The sequence below is a fragment of the Gymnodraco acuticeps genome, unplaced genomic scaffold (genome assembly GCF_902827175.1).
Source record: "Gymnodraco acuticeps unplaced genomic scaffold, fGymAcu1.1, whole genome shotgun sequence".
NCBI classification, from domain to species: domain Eukaryota; kingdom Metazoa; phylum Chordata; class Actinopteri; order Perciformes; family Bathydraconidae; genus Gymnodraco; species Gymnodraco acuticeps.
This window is the reverse complement of record NW_022990673.1, coordinates 1648669-1661404: the sequence shown is the minus strand read 5'-3', so window position 1 is coordinate 1661404 and position 12736 is coordinate 1648669. Positions and strand designations below refer to the sequence as shown.

Here is a 12736-nt window from a genome sequence, read left to right as displayed (position 1 = left end):
TCGAAGTTAACCTTAAATGTTTCCATCTTAAGCTTAGTTAGTTAGTTAGTTAGTTTACTATATAAAGTTTAGTTTAGGATTTTATAACGGTTCTCAGACGCGGAGGGATACTGATTTGTGAAAAGTAACAACAACTATTCCCTGGATATAGGCCTACGCTCGTTATATCACGGCTAAGAAACATCAGATTGCTTGATTTGACTTGTCCGTTTTATAAACATATACTAACTGTGCTTAACCCCCCCCCCCCATCCCAAAAAAAAGTTGTAAATGACTGGTGAAAATAAACTGCTAGGCCATACTGATTCTGGATATTATTTTGCTAAGTGTTTTGTTCCTGAATTAAAGTTTAAATGCCTGTTTAAAGGAGACTTATTCAAAGGGGCTCCATGGTTTAAGCCTAAATGTTACAAGATATATATATAGCAAAGATAAGTTGATTATTTTGATTTCATATGTATTTATTTGATTATATTATTTATTTTCAAGGCAACATATTCATTTTTATTGAGTGATTTAAGTTAAAATTAAGAAAATGCCTGAGAATTAGATGTTCAAATTAAGGAGATGAAATAAAGTTATTTTCATTCAATAATCAGTTACGTTCTACTTGTGAAGGATCATCAGCACGTATGAGTGAGGGGGTACTCATGGTATGACAAAAGGCTCAGGGGGTACACAAGACAAAAAAGGTTGGGAACCACTGACCTAGAGAAACGTACTGCGAGAGGGTAAGTTAGTTCTGTGGTGGAGCTTTGCATCATCTGTGGCGACAGCCTGGTTAAGAGTGTACGGCTATAAAAGAGAAATATAACAAGTGCTCTCTCCCTTCGGACGTTTCCAGGAGCACTCTTTCGGGGGCCCAGGTTGACTTATCAAATTCAACATACAGATTTACAGGACACGCTGCTGTGAGGAAAAGTATGCTGCATTTGTGTGCAATACATTCATCACAAGGTGTCCATGTAATCCCTGCCTCGTGCTGTGAGATTAATCTCTAAAAGCTGTGTTTTGGACGAAGTCCCTTTAGAAGACAGTCATGTAGAATGCATATCCGCTGCCACTTTGTCAAACTGCACATCATTAGCAGCTTCGCTTCGCATCATTACCTTTAATCAACCACTCACACACTTCACTACACGCCATCATTTCAAACCCATCCGTTATCACTCTCCATTATCAGTGGCATGTCTTGGGGTTCATCACTATGTGGCCCCCATAAACCTGAGAGATTAGACGGGTGGTTATGACGGCAGCCTTCATCACCTCTGTTTATTCAATCTCCGATCCCCTCTTCGTCCCTCTTTCACCTCTCTTCTTCTCTCCAAGGACTCGATCTTTGACTCCTTTAGGGAGGTCTCCACTTCTAGGAAATCCCCTCTGGACCCAGAAAAAGACACCACAAAAACAGAACGCACGACATCACATGTACACACAGATAACAAACACACATGGGCTGAAGCATGCCAGTCCTCCCAGAGGATTTAGGATGTTTTGGCTGAGCAAACACAAGTGTGTTTATGCTCGGGGTTGGCGGTCGGTCGTTTTTAGACATTCAAAGAACATTTTTGATGTAAAATGATTGATTTTAGTGGAAGTGAAACATAAAACCACAGAAGAATCTGAAAGCCCTCCAAGGTGATTTCTTTTTTCTACTTGAAGTGTCCTTGTCAACATCCTCCAAATCACCCAACACCCTTTTGCAGATTTGCGCAATTCATGGTTTGGAGGCTGATATGGCCCTATCAGGTGCTTGCCAAATGCTCTTTGCTCTGGGGTGCAGAAATATTACCCAAACACCCAAGGAGCCTTCCGCCTTTCAAAATGAGAGCACAGCAAGGCTATAAAAGCAGAGGAAAAAAACAAGGACATGCATTGGAAAAGATCCACAGCACAGAAAGTGAGAGAACGATCTGGGACGAGTTAGAAAGGACATTCCAACAAACAAATGGAGCTGATGCAAGTGAGTGGTCGCTGCATAGGAATTGTGTAAAACAAAAGCAAAGTCAACAACATTCATACAAGGACATAATGCACTTTAGTATACACTCACACCGACTCCCAGATATTTGTATAAATATTGTATATACACTGAGACACTGATATCAAGCAGCAGTAAATCAGCTGGACTATGGTCTGATACTGAGTCACAGTCGTTGGAGCCAGTGAGTCGCTGTCGTTTATCTCCAGTAGATGTATGTTTCTGGTAGTAAACATAAGGACATGCCACTCGCCCACACATTGGCCACCCAGCTCTGTGTCCCCCGTCATGACACTTGAACATGTTAACTGTATGTTAGCATGCACGTCCTTGAGCCTCTGATTGATTTTGTTACCATCAATTGAGCTCAGACAGTTGTTTCTTGGACCTCCATGTCTCAAGACACACACTTTACAGGACTGTATATAAAGACAGTTAGAAGGTTAGCACTGATTGAGATACGACAGGTGACCATTATGTGACCTAATACGCCTATACACCCTCATGGAGACTCTCAGACAGAAATCATGAAGCTCTCTCTCCTCCTGACTGTCTGTCTGTCTGAGGGAAATGGACACTGTTTGTTCTCAGGGCTGGCAGGCCACAAACACACCTGTTCAGGAGTGATTTAATTCATTTTTCCAGCTTCGCTGCTTCAAAAATAGTTCTTTATTTGCACTTCTGGTGTCACAGCCTCTATGGCAAGTACTCAAATGCAAACTATTCTTGAATTATTGACAAATTAAAATGCAGCAAGATAGCAGAACTCTGCTACATGTAGAAAAGTAAAACTTAAGAAACTGTGTTTTAGATAGGCTACTATTATCTTTCACTGATGGTCAAAATGTTCCTTTTGACAGCTTGATAAATATGCGTCCTTATTCCAACACTGAGTACAGGATGTAAGCTGTAAAGAACCACAGTAAATTCACACACACTTTTACACACATGCAGCAAGGCGAAGAGATGTATCCCAGGCAACAAGATGATTTATGTGGCGGCTGTACATGTACCCTAAACACACATATCAAGCATGACTCACAGAACACTTTGACAGGAAAATCTGAAGGAGACATGGGAAGGATGCTGTCGGCCATCAAGGAAGAGGAAGAGGATGTTTCAGCGTCCCCCGACAGTCACCTGGCACAGCCATCAAATGTCTCGCTGTACCAGGAACAGCCTTTATTGGTCATCCCATCGCCATGTCCCCGCTCACTAAAAATAACCCCCTCTATGTCTCTATTGTTCCTGGAAGGCTCTTCACATGCCCCCCCCCCTTCCCACCAACATGAGGGGAAGAACACACTTTCACCCCATTGACTGGTAGAGTGTTTGTGCGCTGGGAGCGACAGCGCGTCTGCACTACAGGTGGGGCGGGAAGTGGATCTGAGAGGAGTTTTAGGAGGTAGTGTGAGACAGGACAGGGGACACAGTCTGGTCCACAGGATGCTTCCACACGGGGTCAGGTGGATGATGTTACACTGTGCAGTTTACAGCACAACTCATAACGTAAAGCCCTGTTACCGGATGCTTGTCATCCTTTTTAAAAGTACATTTTCTTCTAACTCCATCTCACACTCTCTTTTATGATTGCCAAATGTGTACAGCTGAGTTTGCATACTTTGTTTTCCCATTAGTCTTAATGGCAGCTCTTAAGAATCAGGCCGTCCATTAGGTTTTGTTCAGGGTTCCTTAGAAAGAGTACACAGGGAAAGGGTAATGGCTGTTTGCTAGACATTATTGACATTGAATTTCCCCTTGCACTAATTAGTTTCCTTCATCCTGTACAATGCCAGTGGCTCCTGAGTACTGCTTCATGTAATTATAAGTTCTGCCACTAGATGGGGTGTGGTGATCCCCTGGGTCTCTGATGCACTGTGCCCACAGATACTACATCCTCCAGGCTCAATATCAAAACATTGGCAATAACTGGATTTTGATAAATTATAGTGATAAGAGTGTGAAACCTTCTCTTTCAAATTCTCACCAAGCAGACACTGACCCATTCTAAGAAAATAGCTCTTTTCCCTGAAGCTGAAAGTGCTTTGTGGCGCAATGAGCAATCGAAATTACTGCCACATTTATTATAATTCTCCTAAACCACACACTCCTCCCTTTGCCTCTCTCTGTCTGTGTGAACTTCAGAAAACTTTGATTGAGCCCTTTCTCCACTGGTGTTGTTGTTGTTGTATGTAAATGGAGCTCCGGTCCAACAAGAGTCAGGGGTCTTAGAGATTCTTAAACCCTCTTAAGAGCTCCAGCCTGGCTCCTCTTGGAGGCCGGGGACGAGGCTCGCTTCGGGCTGCGGTGTTTGTGGGAGCCAGTATCCTGCCAACAACTATGAGACGTTCCACTGTCAAAAAAACGCAGTGGAAGCTTGTTTGTATGTATACAATCTCAGCATGTGTGTGTATGTGTGGGGGCAGCTATAGCATGTCTGATGTGTAGGCAAAGATATGCGAGAGTCAGGGTATGAGCCTTTAATTTATGCCTGCATGCACATTGTGTGTTCCTATGTGATGCAAGCTTTTGGCTGTGGGTGTATTGTGTTTATAGCATGTGGTTCCCCTTGTCTCAAGTCATCTAAAGTTTGTATACCAACAGTCTTGGAGTCATGAGCCTAGTATTAGCCACCACAATCAAACTGAGGATCCTAACTCACTCTAACACAGAGCTTTGTGATGACTTTAATCTGGCGTCCATCCCACAAAGACCCTGCTCCCCTCACTGCTGGGGCCTCAAATTGGGACCATACAACATGGTGTATCCCAAATATATAATGATGTCATGAGAACAGAGACATCAAATGGGGCAAATCTGAAAAGTGTTTCTGTGTGGGAGGCGTGTGGCGCAGTGGATAGAGCGTTGGTGTTCGGATCAAGGGAGCACAGGTTCAAACCCCAAATTGCTCCTGTCGGGATTGGCCACAGTATTGAGTTTGTAAGTCGCTTTGGATTAAAGTGTCTAACAACAAGTAACATGTAATGTTTCTCACCCCTTTGACATACTACAAGAAAGCTCAGCTGAAACTGGGGTAAACAGATACAGGCTGTAAACACACTTGCTATAGCAACAAGTTACTTATTTACACACCCAAGAAGATACAGAAAAACATTAGCGTTCATATGTAGTCATGATTATTGGTGAATTTAAGTTTGATATTCCCTTTGTCTGCTTGGCAGGTTGTGATTGCATTTCCCTTCAAACAGATTTCTGCAATGAAGTTTTGGACCATAAAGCTAACAAGTTAAAAGATGCTATAAAATCTATGTAGAGCTTACTGACAACCCAAGTTTATAATACAAGTAATTGATTGATCTACACTTAATATAAAATATGGATTATATTTATATACTTTGATATACTTAAACTATGGAGGATGGCTTTGAGGGCTTTTCTTTGAGATACATATTTAAGATTTCATGTAATTTGCCCCAGTGTGACAAACACGCCTTTCAGTGGAATCCATCACTGTTTAGAAACATGGTGCAATACTTGCCACATGTATTTAATGTGCTTGTGAAATCAGCTGATCAAAGTTAGATGGAGTAAGATATTGTTCAACAGCATATTAGTAATATTGTTGCACATTTTATTTGACAGTAAAGGGGAAATCATGAAGGGGAACAGCATCTGTCAGCTTGTATGTGAATTACACTTTGAAGGTGAGAGGTTTCAACATGAAGAAAGTGTTGTCCTTAGTCATGGTTGGTCTCAAATAGTCACAAAAAAGATATAAAGGCTTTTACTAGTCAGTGAGTCAGTGGTGGATTCATATCCTGTCTGATGCCAGTTCACAAATGATTGGCGCCCTGATATCAGCTTGAGGGGGCGATCATGATTACAACTATATTTAAGTGATAACCATATTCCACATCTCTGAAATATAATAAGACACATGTGCGTCTCATTTCCTAGAACACAGGAAAAAGGAAGTCCGGGACGGGAAGATAGCCTGATGGCCTTTCACTTTAAATCTTTGATCCGAAAGCTAAAAGTCAAATGTTAAATTGATGTGAGCAGATCCAAAAATAATATGTGTTTCTCATTTTCTTTTCACATGTGTATTTATCTCAAAGATTGCTTGATAACCAAATTCCAAACCAAAAATAAAATCTAGGACTGAGGAGGAAAAATGTAATCTGTTCCATGTTTAATCCAGTGCTTCCATGACTATCCAATGTCTTTCACCAGGATTTGATTTCAAATGTACTGGGTAAACAGGAAATATGTATCCTATCCCCTCAGGAGGAGATTATCACTCGTATTGTGCAATGCATTATTCCACCTACACACCCTTAGCATGTAGCACTGGCATCTACCCACTTGTGGAATCTAGCAAAATTGGTTCATGTAAATGAAAATCGTATAATCTGCTAAAATCCCACTCACTTTCCTATTTACTACTTGGAAATATTCCTGTCCTTTTTTACTCTTCCACTATATTGCCAAATCCTTCCGCTTTTCTATTATTGTTCACCCGGTGTGAATTGAACCAACACTCCCGAAACGAGTATGAAGTTGTGTTAGTTCAGGGGAGTCTCCCTCTTTTCCTGTGGAAATGGGATCATTTAGTATGAGGAGAGATAAGCTGAGTGTACGGTGTGAGTGATGGCTTTTTTGTGTATGGTCTGACGGCACTGAGCGCTCCATTCCTGACAGCGCCCCTGGACTCACGGAGAGGCGGGGTCACAGGTCGCACTCTGCTATTCTTTTCATTTATCCTCCTGTCCGTCTGTGTTGTCTTTCTCTCTCGCTCAGATAACGTCTGACTACAACATCTGTAATGACATTTCTTTCTGCTTGTGCCAGCAGATAGGCCGCACTCTCACTACCTCTCCCACTCTGACTGATGCCCTTTAGAGCTCTGATGGACTGATATGATGTTCATGATATCACCACAGAGCCTCTATCTGCCTTGTCAATCTCTTCCTCCTCCTTAGCCTATCTTCATCACTTATCTTCTCTTTCATGCCTCCTCTCTCTAGTCTACATCATCTCTATAATTTCCAGGAAGTGCACACAGAACAAATAGTCATACAAAATGTATCTTCAGTCTGAGAGGAAAATGGTTTCTGCGATGACCGAGGATTAATTTCTTCATAAATAATAATAAAGTGAAGTGGAATTTGCAATTTCTCTCAGGCCCATGAATCAGGAGGAGGATGAACTTTGACATCATTCACACATAACCTTTGCCAACTAATTAAAAAGGATAAAAAGGGAGGGTGATGACAACATAATAGGATTTCATAAATTCATGCGGTTTTGAGAGGTTGCTGGCCTCACACCACTGTGAGTATTCCACCCTGTTATGGGTAGCGGAAACATCATCTATTTTCAATGATATTCCTCTCTTGAGCAGCAGGAACATAATGGAATAATTGAACGCTTTGGGAAACTAGCTTAAAACGAATATATGGCAGTGAAGCTACCACCAGCAGTTGGTTAGCTTTGCATATAAACTTAAAACAGGAAGAATACGCTGGACTGGCTCTGCACGACGTCTGTGTGTGACGCTTCAACTTATATATGTATCAGTGACTTCATTCGTGAGGAGATATGTCCAGTTTCCAGCCCTGATTTCACCAGAGCGGTGGGCCTTTGAGGGAATCTGCCAAATAAAATATACACACAGCTCACAATGACACACACACACACACACACACACACACACACACACACACACACACACACACACACACACACACACCACACACACACACACACACACACACAACACACACACACACACACACACACACACACACACACACACCACACAACACACACACACACACACACACACCACACACACACACACACACACACACACACACACACACACACACACACACACACACACACACACACACACACACACACACACACACACACACACACACACAATACCCTTTTGGCTCTAAATATGGGCTACGAATGGGAAAACACAACCACATGCCTTCAGATTTAAACTGATGTATCATATCACCTGTTTATTAGTGAGTGCCTGTCAGTTTTGAGCTTGATTTGTAGTCTTTTGGTTGAATAATGTGTTCTTATGCACAGCATGCCAACCTCATTCTTTCTCCAATGCTGATGCCCACTGGTCTGTATCAAATCACCCGCTCCTTCTCCTCATCTTTGCTTCCCTTTTCCGTCTCCCCTCTCTCTTTATTCACACAGGAATGTGTGATATGTGGATCAGCAGACAGGGTGTATAATATTCCCGCTGAGCTCCAGAGAGAAGGCCGGACGAGGGAGAGGTGGTGAAAAACAACCCCGCTGCCACCTCCACTCAAGCATCCTTCATCACCTCTCTCACTCCCTCAGCGATCCAACAACCATCACACACTCCACCTACTTTAATGGTCTTCCAGCTAAATAATCCACATACGGTATATCTGGCAGGGAATGTGATAACATTTGTATTAAGAAATGTTGCGTGTGATTTTTTGTTTTCCTGCACACATTTTATCCTCTAAATCTTTTTCATATTGTGAAACTGTGTTTAGATTTATAGGAAAATAACTCAAGACAGATTTTGAGGAAAAGAGGGATTTAGAGTGAAATAGAGGAGAATGTCAAGGAGGAGTGTGTGAGTATTGCATAAAGGTCTGTCGTTCGGGTTACTGATGAACACAACAGAAACCGAGTCGTTGAACCTTTTAGGATCTAATGGACTGAAGCAGGAGGGGAGCAGAAACGTTCTCTACTTCGCGAGTGCAAGTAGATCTACCATGCAGGCCTTGCAGTCCCAAAGCAAGAGAGAGAAAGCGTGAAAGGAGGGGGATGAAAGAGGAAGAATGAAAAAATAACTGCAGAGTTTGGCAGCAGTGCAGATAAAGAAGGGAAAGGGCAAAGAGGTGCAAAGGAGTAAATGAGACAAGGAACCAAAAAGTGGAGTGTACAGCTGAACAGCACAGCATGTGTTTCTAATAAATTATCCCTCACCTCTAAAACACACCTCACATATTTTACCCGTACATGGACCAAAAGAGATGGTGTGTGATATGTTTCTGCATATCAAGTGAGAGCAGGAGTTAAAGAAAGGTTCTACATTTTCTTCTCTTGTGAGATGCAAATATTTTTTTACAGTCTTTACTTCCTTTTTATTTAGCCCATGCCAAAATCACACATTTTGTGAAAATTCTCTTTCTTTTCACTATTAATTCTTAAAAAGTACAACAATGCAATTTTCTTTTCTTTTCACTATTAATTCTTAAAAAGGCTCCTCTAAATGTACACAATTTAAAAGGTAGACAGAAGAGGCAAATGTTATCCCTTTAAGCCTTTAGCTATGACCTTTGACCCAAATGAGGTGAAAGGTCACACAGATAAAGAGGTAAACGGAAAGCAGGGTACATTTGTGTAATGAATGGCCGAGCAAACAAAAACAAGCCTTGAGAGTGAGCTGACCGAGACTCATCCAAAACTGTTATTTTATCTCGGAGACTCCCCCTTATCTTGACCATAAACCAGAGAAATGATTTAGACGTAATAACTCATGAATCATGGCCCTGAGGTCTACTCTCAAACTGATAAGCATTTAAATAAACCAAACTCAAGAGTGCAGCTTTAAGGCATTCCACCATCTCCATCGACCCAGGAAACCACAAACCGCTAAATTTGGCTCATTGGAGAAAGAGACACGCACCCCCACAACCTCAACCAGCCATCATCTGACTCTCCTGACTTCAGTAAATGCAGAAAACATGCAGGTGGAAGATGGAGGGATCTTCAACTGACTTAGCAGATGGCATTAGAAGTCTGTTTTTTCTTAAAGGCCTAAAATGATAGCCGTGTGCAAGATGACTGTAGAACAGTTCAGAAAAACTGGGCTCTGAATGATTTCACAGAAAGCCTCTGGTAGTGTGATACTGTTCACCAATGACAAGGTCAGGAAAGGGGCAGGACTCTTTCACCACAATACTTAACACATGAAAATACACCAGAGGTTTATTAGATTAGTGTTACAGTAACTACAGGTCTCTGTTTCGTTTCTGCATTTATGAAGCAAGTGGGTTCAGAGGATTATCATATGAAGAGTTATATGTACTATTGTGCAGTTGTGAAAGTACTTAAAAAAATTAAATAACCCATTACAAGTTAGCGTTCTGCATTCAACATCTTAGTAGAGAAGTAGGAACAGAAAAGGTACTTAGTACAATATATGCAAACATGAAAAGCACTGATAAGGTCTGCTGACCAGCTGCTGCTGATAGTGCCCAAGACCAGGCTCAAAACCCGAGGGCACCGAGCCTTCGCAGCAGCTGGCCCCAGGCTCTGGAACACTCTGCCCCTCCATGTGAGGTCGGCCCAGACACTAGGGTTTTTTTTAAATCCTCACTAAAGACTCACTTCTTCTCCCTGGCCTTCTAGTCAGAGCGGAGTATGACACCTGACTATTCCCTGTGTTTTTGTTTTTTATATTTCTGTTGTAAATTATTGTCTTTTATTGTGATTGTAGTTATGTGTTTTTATTACATGTACAGCACTTTGGCTCGACCAAAAATCGCTTTTAAATGTGCTATATAAATAAAACTTGATTTGATTTGATCTCACATAGCTTTTTATTGTTTTACACTACACAGCAGCCACAACACCCATAGTCTACTCGTAAAAACAAAGCTGCAAGCTACCTTTACTACTAAGAAGCGAGTTTGTTGATGACTCACCTGTCTGAAGTTCTCCACAATCTGCTCCAGATTCCCCTTCACTGCTTGTTCCTTCATAAGTAAAACAATTGAAGAGCTGTGATAAAATAACCTTGTGCAATATTTATATACATCTTTTGTTCTTATCTGCTGCTGAAAACATCTTAGTGACATGGCAGTCGTCGATTGCGTCCGCCCTGCGAACCCTAGCCCTAATGGACAATCCAATGTACAGTGGACAGAAGCATCCCCAACACTCTGAAGACCACCCCAAATTAAGCCCCACCCACCATCAGAGGACACCAGGGTTCTAATTGTGGCAGCCCATGCAGGTCCAGCAGCAGCACCACCTGGGACTCCCTACTCAGCCTGAATGTGTATATAGTTTAAAGGTTGTTTTATTTGTATGTTGTTTTATTTGTATGTTGTTCCATAAAATAAATCATAAGTTTCATATTGCTCATTACTTATTTTATTTATTTATCTGCTAATTTTTCTAGGAGAGAAACAAGCCTATTAAGGTTCTCCCTGCTCTTCTGGGCTCTCCTCTCCTCTGCCTCCCTCTGCAGCTTCATGTCCTCTCTGATGAGGTCCATTAGCCTATCTTTTCTTTTTCTTTTAGGCCGTGATGGCCCTGCCTCAACCTGATCCTCGTCCTCCTGGTCCACTGCTGAACTTGGCCGTGGCGTGTCCTCTGGGATAGAGGATATTAGGACAGGCGGGCAGATGGAGGGCCTTTGTCCTAATATCTCATCCATTTGGATAAACCATGGCCAAGTTGCAGCAGTGGGTTTCCCACCGACTCCCTCTCCTGACCCTGGGTATTTGCAATCCTAAAGGCAGAGTAAAACAATCATGGCAGTACAAAAAAAAACACCAGCAGATAAACAAATGTCAACAAATGTGTTTATTAACTTGTAAAACTCACATCTTTTTTTAAGATTGTCCCACTTCTTCTTAGCTTGCAGCGGAGTTACACTTCCCTGCAGGCCCATATCTTCCAAAACCGTCCTAATCACAGGGAGAATAGTAACAAATCTAGTATTATGAATAAAACAATAACAATGTCACAAGGATGCACACACTTAGGAAGACATCCTTTTTTTTTTGGAATGCTAGCATGATGAGACATCCCTACACAAATACAACAAAGAAAATAAGGTATTGCCCAATATACTAGTTGTCTTATTTGAATGGACTGTATGAAATGAGGGATGATTAAAAAAATAAGAACGATACAAACTGGATATTGTGCCTTACCTCCAAGCAATGTTTGCGGAGAATGTGGCCCCGGTGAAGAGGGATTCATTCTCCCCACGCATTTGTATAAATTGAGCAGTCTGCTCCTTGCTCCCTATCAAAACAAATTGTTGCAGTAAGATTTGTATAACAAAAGCAGTTAAATAAATAAATTCGCTTTATAATGAATCCCAACAATATGAAAACCAAACAGGGTTTACAACCTGTCGTAATATTTTCGCTTCATATTATTTTATGTATGTAATATAAAGAAGACATCTCCAATCGCCTGTATCTTTAAATAAAAAAGTTAATTCGGTTTACTGTTTTATGTCGTTTACTATGTGGGTGAGTTGAAACGGTTGAAACCCTATACTTACATTTAAAAACAAACCCAGCTCCTGCCGAAGCTTCAGCCGTTGCCGGTCATGGATGTATAATAAGAACGTTGCCGGTACGTTAGAAGCCATTTTCTTTTTTTTTAAAAAACGAATTCGTCACCGTCGCCCATTGCATCCTGGGATTTGGTAAACCGTGGAGGATACATCAGATCCTCCAAATCCGGGAAAAGAAGGCTGCATTCGTGGGCCGCATTCGGAGGAGTCTTGTATTTTTTTAAAATTGGGACAGCCTTCGTTCGGCGGAAGTGACGGATGCGGTCTACGAATGCATCCTCAGGAGGATGCGGCCGCTGATGGGTGTTTTTTTTCAAATGAAGTTAAACAAAACAACAACTTGATCTTCAACAGGAATTCTGCTCTATCAAAAACAATCCATGATGACAGATGCACTGCTCTTGGCATTTGCTTCTTTTATCCAAGCGTGCTTATGAACTTTTCTTGAACACTAAAGGGACAAA

At 41.6% G+C, this 12736-nt stretch overlaps 1 long non-coding RNA gene across 1 annotated transcript in view; it reads right to left on the bottom strand.

The window, feature by feature from the left end:
• Positions 1–12485, bottom strand: part of LOC117555227 — a 28898-nt gene extending 16413 nt beyond the window's left edge. Inside the window, exons 1-4 of the long non-coding RNA XR_004570371.1 lie at positions 12258–12485; positions 11899–11992; positions 11567–11649; positions 10660–10710 (exon numbers count right to left, since the gene is read on the bottom strand). This is a non-coding gene — a long non-coding RNA (uncharacterized LOC117555227). The remainder of the gene's footprint in view (positions 1–10659; positions 10711–11566; positions 11650–11898; positions 11993–12257) is intronic.
• Between the last annotated feature and the right edge of the window lie 251 nt (positions 12486–12736).